Source organism: Salvelinus namaycush, chromosome 31, assembly GCF_016432855.1.
Source record: "Salvelinus namaycush isolate Seneca chromosome 31, SaNama_1.0, whole genome shotgun sequence".
NCBI lineage: Eukaryota > Metazoa > Chordata > Actinopteri > Salmoniformes > Salmonidae > Salvelinus > Salvelinus namaycush.
Window position 1 is genome coordinate 45667343 of NC_052337.1, and position 6586 is coordinate 45673928.

Genomic DNA, 6586 nt, shown 5'->3' on the forward strand with positions numbered 1-6586 from the left:
TTATTGGTGGCTGCTTGTATTAAATATGTTTTTTTATATTGTAAAATATAGGATTATCACCACAGCAAGCAAGGTATTTGGAGTCAAACAGGCAGGCCTGGATGACATCTTTAAGGTCAGGGCCCTCCGCAAGTCTCACAAAATCATTTTAGACCCAAGCCACCCCCTGTACCTGGACTTTGAACTACTCCCCTCTGGGCACAGGTATAGGGCACCCCTCAGCAAGAAAAACAGAACTAGACAATCATTTGTGCCAGGTGTGATATCCCTCCTAAATAGCTCGGGCTGATGTTCCTATTGAATCAGTAAGGCCAGCAGGCTAGTCATTTTTTAATTAATGTTTAATTGGTATGTTAACTGTTATGAAAGTTGTATTGTAAAACTTTTTATTTAAACGCCACTTTAAATGTCTACAAGACACTGCAACAACATTTCCCCATGGGGACAATAAAGTCATTAAGTAAATAGTCTCTGCCTTAATCTTTGAATGAAATTTTCCACAACTGTGGTTCAGAGGTTCAAGAGTTTTACTCCTAAGTTGAGGCTAACGAGTGACTGTTGTAACATTATCTGGCTTGCTACAACTTGTAGCTAATGTTAATGACGTAACAGATGGTGTGTGGCTTGGCAGGGTTGGGTTTCGGGGGACGCATGGCTCTCGACCTTTGCCTTTTCCAAGTCCGTAGGTGTCACGCCCTGGCCTTAGTATTCTTTGTTTTCTTTATGTTTTTTAGTTAGGTCAGGGTGTGACATGTGGAATGTATGTGTTTTGTAGTGTCTAGGGGTGTTGTATGTGTATGGGGCAGAGTAGAGTGTAGTTGTCTATGGCTGCCTAGATTGGTTCTCAATCAGAGACAGCTGTCATTCATTGTCTCTGATTGGGAGCCATATTTAGGCTTTTGTGGGTAGTTGTCTATGTTGAACGTTTGTAGCTTGTGTATGCACTTACGTTTGTAGCTTCACGGTCATTTGTTGTTTTGTAAAAGTGTTTGTTTCGTGTTTCGTCATCTTTAATAAAAGAAGATGACTTCATTTCCCGCTGCGCCTTGGTCCGCTTATTATGACGATCGTGACAGTAGGGGAGTTGCAGCGATGGGGAAAAGACTAACTACCAATTGGATATCACGAAAAATGAATAAAAGTATCAAACCATTTTTATAATAATTGGTCGTTGTGCACAGTAAAGAGAAGCCATTAATTACTACCTAGACTAAGTATAGCAAATCAAATATTATTATTTCTTTACTAATGCATGTTTTCAAGTTATACTGTTTATATACAAATAGCTATTTTGCATAAACAACTGGATCAAGTGGTAAAAGTCATGTAACAGGTCATGATGGAACAAGTTATTCGATATCAGTAATGCAAGAGAAAAAGTTCAAAGGCAGACAAATGAAAACATGAACCCTGCCATATCACTACAATAGTTTAGGGGTTTCTCTATTAAAAGAAAGACCAAAAGGACTGCTGAACATCACCCTTATATCATCCACTTCATTCCATTTCATACAGTTAATGTTCAGCAGAACCTCAAGTTGAAGTAAATATTTTGTATTGGACCTCCAACCATCAGCATAGAAAGTAGTAGGTGCCAGGTGCATCGGGTTCATTGTGTCAAGAACTGCAACGCTACTGGGTTTTTAACGCTCAACAGTTTCCCGTGTGTATCAAGAATGGTCCACCACCCAAAGGACATCCAGACAACTTGACTACTGTGGGAAGCATTGGAGACAACATGGGCCAGCATCTCTGTGGAACGCTTTCAACACCTTGTAGAGTCCATACCTGACGAATTGAGGCTGTTCTTAATATTGGGGAGGTGTTCCTAATGTTTTGTATACTACACACCAGAGGTAGTGATTATCAGAACACACATAAATGACAGTTAATAGACGTATTCATGTTGTACTGAAAGTGGACATACAACCAACACATATTGCATTGCCTATATGCTGTGGTAGTGTCCATTTAAACGTAACTAGTTGGCACTAAGCCTTAAAGTCAGAGAGCGTGATAAAAAAAACACCAGGACACTTTTACAGTTGACCAGCACTTAATCGAAGACCTATTCTTTAATGAACCGATGAAGAACAAGGCTCAATTACTAAATAGTTACTGCAATTTAAATGTACGAATTTAACAATACATGGTACAATATGAATGTGCTACAAGTATGTATATTTTACTCTAATCTTACTCTTCTCTGTATTTACACAACCTTTCTAGGGCATCTGAATAGGCAGCCATGTTGAATTTTGTAAATACAGTCGTGGCCAAAAGTTTTGTGAATGACACAAATATTAATTTTCACAAAGTCTGCTGCCTCAGTTTGTATGATGGCAATTTGCATATACTCCAGAATGTTATGAAGAGTGATCAGATGAAATAAAGTCCCTCTTTGCCATGCAAATGAACTGAATCCCCCAAAAACATTTCCACTGCATTTCAGCCCTGCCACAAAAGGACCAGCTGACATCATGTCAGTGATTCTCTTGTTAACACAGGTGTGAGTGTTGACGAGGACAAGGCTGGAGATCACTCTGTCATGCTGATTGAGTTCGAATAACAGACTGGAAGCTTCAAAAGGAGGGTGGTGCTTGGAATCATTGTTCTTCCTCTGTCAGCCATGGTTACCTGCAAGGAAACACGTGCCGTCATCATTGCTTTGCACAAAAAGGGCTTCACAGGCAAGGATATTGCTGCCAGTAAGATTGCACCTAAATCAACCATTTATCGGATAGTCAAGAACTTCAAGGAGAGCGGTTCAATTGTTGTGAAGAAGGCTTCAGGGCGCCCAAGAAAGTCCAGCAAGAGGCAGGACCGTCTCCTAAAGTTGATTCAGCTGCGGGATCGGGGGACCACCAATCTAGAGCTTGCTCAGGAATGGCAGCAGGCAGGTGTGAGTGCATCTGCACGCACAGTGAGGAGCAGACTTTTGGAGAATGGCCTGGTGTCAAGAAGGGCAGCAAAGAAGCCACTTCTCTCCAGGAAAAACATCAGGGACAGACTGATATTCTGCAAAAGGTACAGGGATTGGACTGCTGAGGACGGGGGTAAAGTCATTTTCTCTGATGAATCCCCTATCTGATTGTTTGGGGCAACCCGGAAAAAAGCTTGTCCGGAGAAGACAAGGTGAGCGCTACCATCAGTCCTGTGTCATGCCAACAGTAAAGCATCCTGAGTCTATTCATGTGTGGGTTTGCTTCTCAGCCAAGCTAGTGGGCTCACTCACAATTTTGCCTAAGAACACAGCCATGAATAAAGAATGGTACCAACACATCCTCCGAGAGCAACTTCTCCCAACCACTCAGGAACAGTTTGGTGACGAACAATGCCTTTTCCAGCATGGTGGAGCACCTTGCCATAAGGCAAAAGTGATAACTAAGTGGCTCGGGGAACAAAACATCGATATTTTGGGTCCATGGCCAGGAAACTCCCCAGACCTTAATCCCATTGAGAACTTGTGGTCAATCCTCAAGAGGCGGGGGGACAAACAAAAACCCACAATTTCTGACAAACTCCAAGCATTGATTATGCAAGAATGGGCTGCCATCAGTCAGGATGTGGCCCAGAAGTTAATTGACAGCATGCCAGGGCGGATTGCAGAGGTCTTGAAAAAGAAGGGTCAACACTGAAAATATTGACTCTGCATCAACTTCATGTAATTGTCAAAAAAAGCCTTTGACACTTATGAAATGCTTGTGAAATGCAAAAATATCTAAAGACACTGAAGCAGCAAACTTTGTGGAAATTAATATTTGTGTCATTCTCAAAACTTTTGGCCACGACTGTACATTTACAGACTTCCAATATAGAATGCTTTCAATGCCTTACATTTGAAATGAGTTAATATACAAGATAAAACGTCTTCTGGGGATCTTAACAGCATGATACATGTCTTGACGAAATATTTAATTTCATAATCACCTCTGTTTTTGCCTAGTTTCACTTACAGTAGTACTTTCGAGTTTGCGAATGTACAATTAGCCCCATAATTCAATTTGCGATGTTGATCCGCTAAGCAAAGTCAGCTTAGCAGACTTTAATATGGGGAATTCAACATACAAGTGTAAGTAGAAACAAATGTAAATTTAAAAAAAACTCCTAATCCCCAAAATGGGAGAATTAAACAATATTTATATTTTTGAGAATGTGGGCATGGTCCGTGGACACTTAAGGGACAGTCATGTCGAGTGTGTTTCATTTGGTGATCTCATGAAGGACAGGAAACACACACAACTGTATCTCTTAAAGTGTACATTTCCCAGCTGTCAGTTTTACATCTGACTGTTATATAAGATGAATGAATAAGTATAAAAATACTTTTGAAAAGCTAACAATGAGATTTAGTCTTCTAAATCAGAATTGGTTGTTTTATGGTAACTTATGCACAGTCAGTAGCCACGTCCAGTTGAGCACAAACATGATGAGACAGCCCCTTTTCTACCCAAGTATAAAATCCCCCGTGACGCAATTCACACCAGACCACGCAAACCACGGTGTAAGCTAAGGTTGCAAATGGTTAAATTTCTAAGACCTTACAGCGTGTAGCGTTGGCTACACGGCTAGAAATGGTTAAACTCTAAAACATTGCCACAGAAGGAGCAGATCTTATACGAGGCCTTTTCAGTCTGCAGCTGGAAATGTATGTAGCCTAGGACAAAGAACACCGACAACCGACGAAACATCTATTCTATGTAACGACATGGGTATGCCTGACGTATCCACTAGGGACGCAACCAGAGACTTTTCTGTCAACAACATGTTAAGTAACCCATGTATGAACTAATTGTGAATGTGTTTTATGTAACTCTGTGATTGATTAAGTTAGTTAGTAAATAAATAATTAAGCCAATTTATATTTTGCTGATTCATGATTCTATGCTAGGGTTGGTGCAGATATCCAAGGGTTTGCAACATTCAGTAATGACACTGAAGAGGTAATACAATTCATTAATAAGAGACTGTTTTGATAAGATATGAAAATATCTGGGGAGTATTATTTGGGAAATTGACACTCTATAAACAACATTTTTCCGTGGTGCCCCAACTTCCTCGTTAAAGTTACATGATTAGTTTAATTGCGTAATTAAACTACACATGGAGAATTGATTTGATAATATACAGTCTTCACATTTTATGATAGTCAACAACACAAAAGCATATAACTTTCCCTGACATCACACGTATACATTGTAATTTTTGATTTACCTGATATAGTAGGATGGCTAACATTCGGTGTCTGCGAAGGTGTTGTCTTCTAGCCAAGATATGAAATGCAATCATAATTGACTGTAGCAGTTCCATGATGACTGAAAACACAACCGTGGGATGAACAAGTGACACATTTCTGGGCGGTCCATTTAAAATTAAATAATTCTTCCCTCGCCCCTTGCCCTGCAAGTGTCAACTCATCAGACGTCATGATACGTCATCACTTTTCTGCTCTTTTGCACACCAGTATCTCTACTTGCACATCACAATCTGCTCATCTATCACTCCAGTGTTAATTTGCTAAATTGTAATTACTTCGCTACTATGGCCTATTTATTGCCTTACCTCCTCACGCCATTTGCACACACTGTATATAGACTTTCTTATTTTTCTATTGTGTTATTGACTGTACGCCTGTTTATTCAAAGTTAAATCTAGAATTGGCTTCCTATTTCGCAACAAAGCATCCTTCACTCATGCTGCCAAACATACCCTTGTAAAATTGACCATCCTACCGATCCTCGACTTCGGCGATGTCATTTACAAAATAGCCTCCAATACCCTACTCAATAAATTGGATGCAGTCTATCACAGTGCCATCCGTTATGTCACCAAAGCCCCATATACTACCCACCACTGCGACCTGTACGGTCTCGTTGGCTGGCCCTCGCTTCATACTCGTCGCCAAACCCACTGGCTCCAGGTCATCTACAAGACCCTGCTAGGTAAAGTCCTCCCTTATCTCAGCTCGCTGGTCACCATAGCAGCACCCATATGTAACACGCGCTCCAGCAGGTATATCTCTCTGGTCACCCACAAAATCAATTCTTCCATTGGCCTCTCCTTCCAGTTCTCTGCTGCCAATGACTGGAACGAACTACAAAAATCTCTGAAACTGGAAACACTTATCTCCCTCACTAGCTTTAAGCACCAGCTGTCAGAGCAGCTCACAGATTACTGCACCTGTACATAGCCCATCTATAATTTAGCCCAAACAACTACCTCTCCCCCTACTGTATTTATTTATTTATTTTGCTCCTTTGCACCCCATTATTTCTATCTCTACTTTGCACATTCTTCCACTGCAAATCTACCATTCCAGTGTTTAACTTGGTATATTGTATTTACTTCACCACCATGGACTTTTTTTGCCTTTACCTCCCTTATCTCACCTCATTTGCTCACATTGTATATAGACTTATTTTTCTACTGTATTATTGACTGTATGTTTGTTTTACTCCATGTGTAACTCTGTGTTGTTGTATGTGTCGAACTGCTTTGCTTTATCTTGGCCAGGTCGCAGTTGTAAATGAGAACTTGTTTTCAACTTGCCTACCTGGTTAAATAAAGGTGAAATATATATATTTTT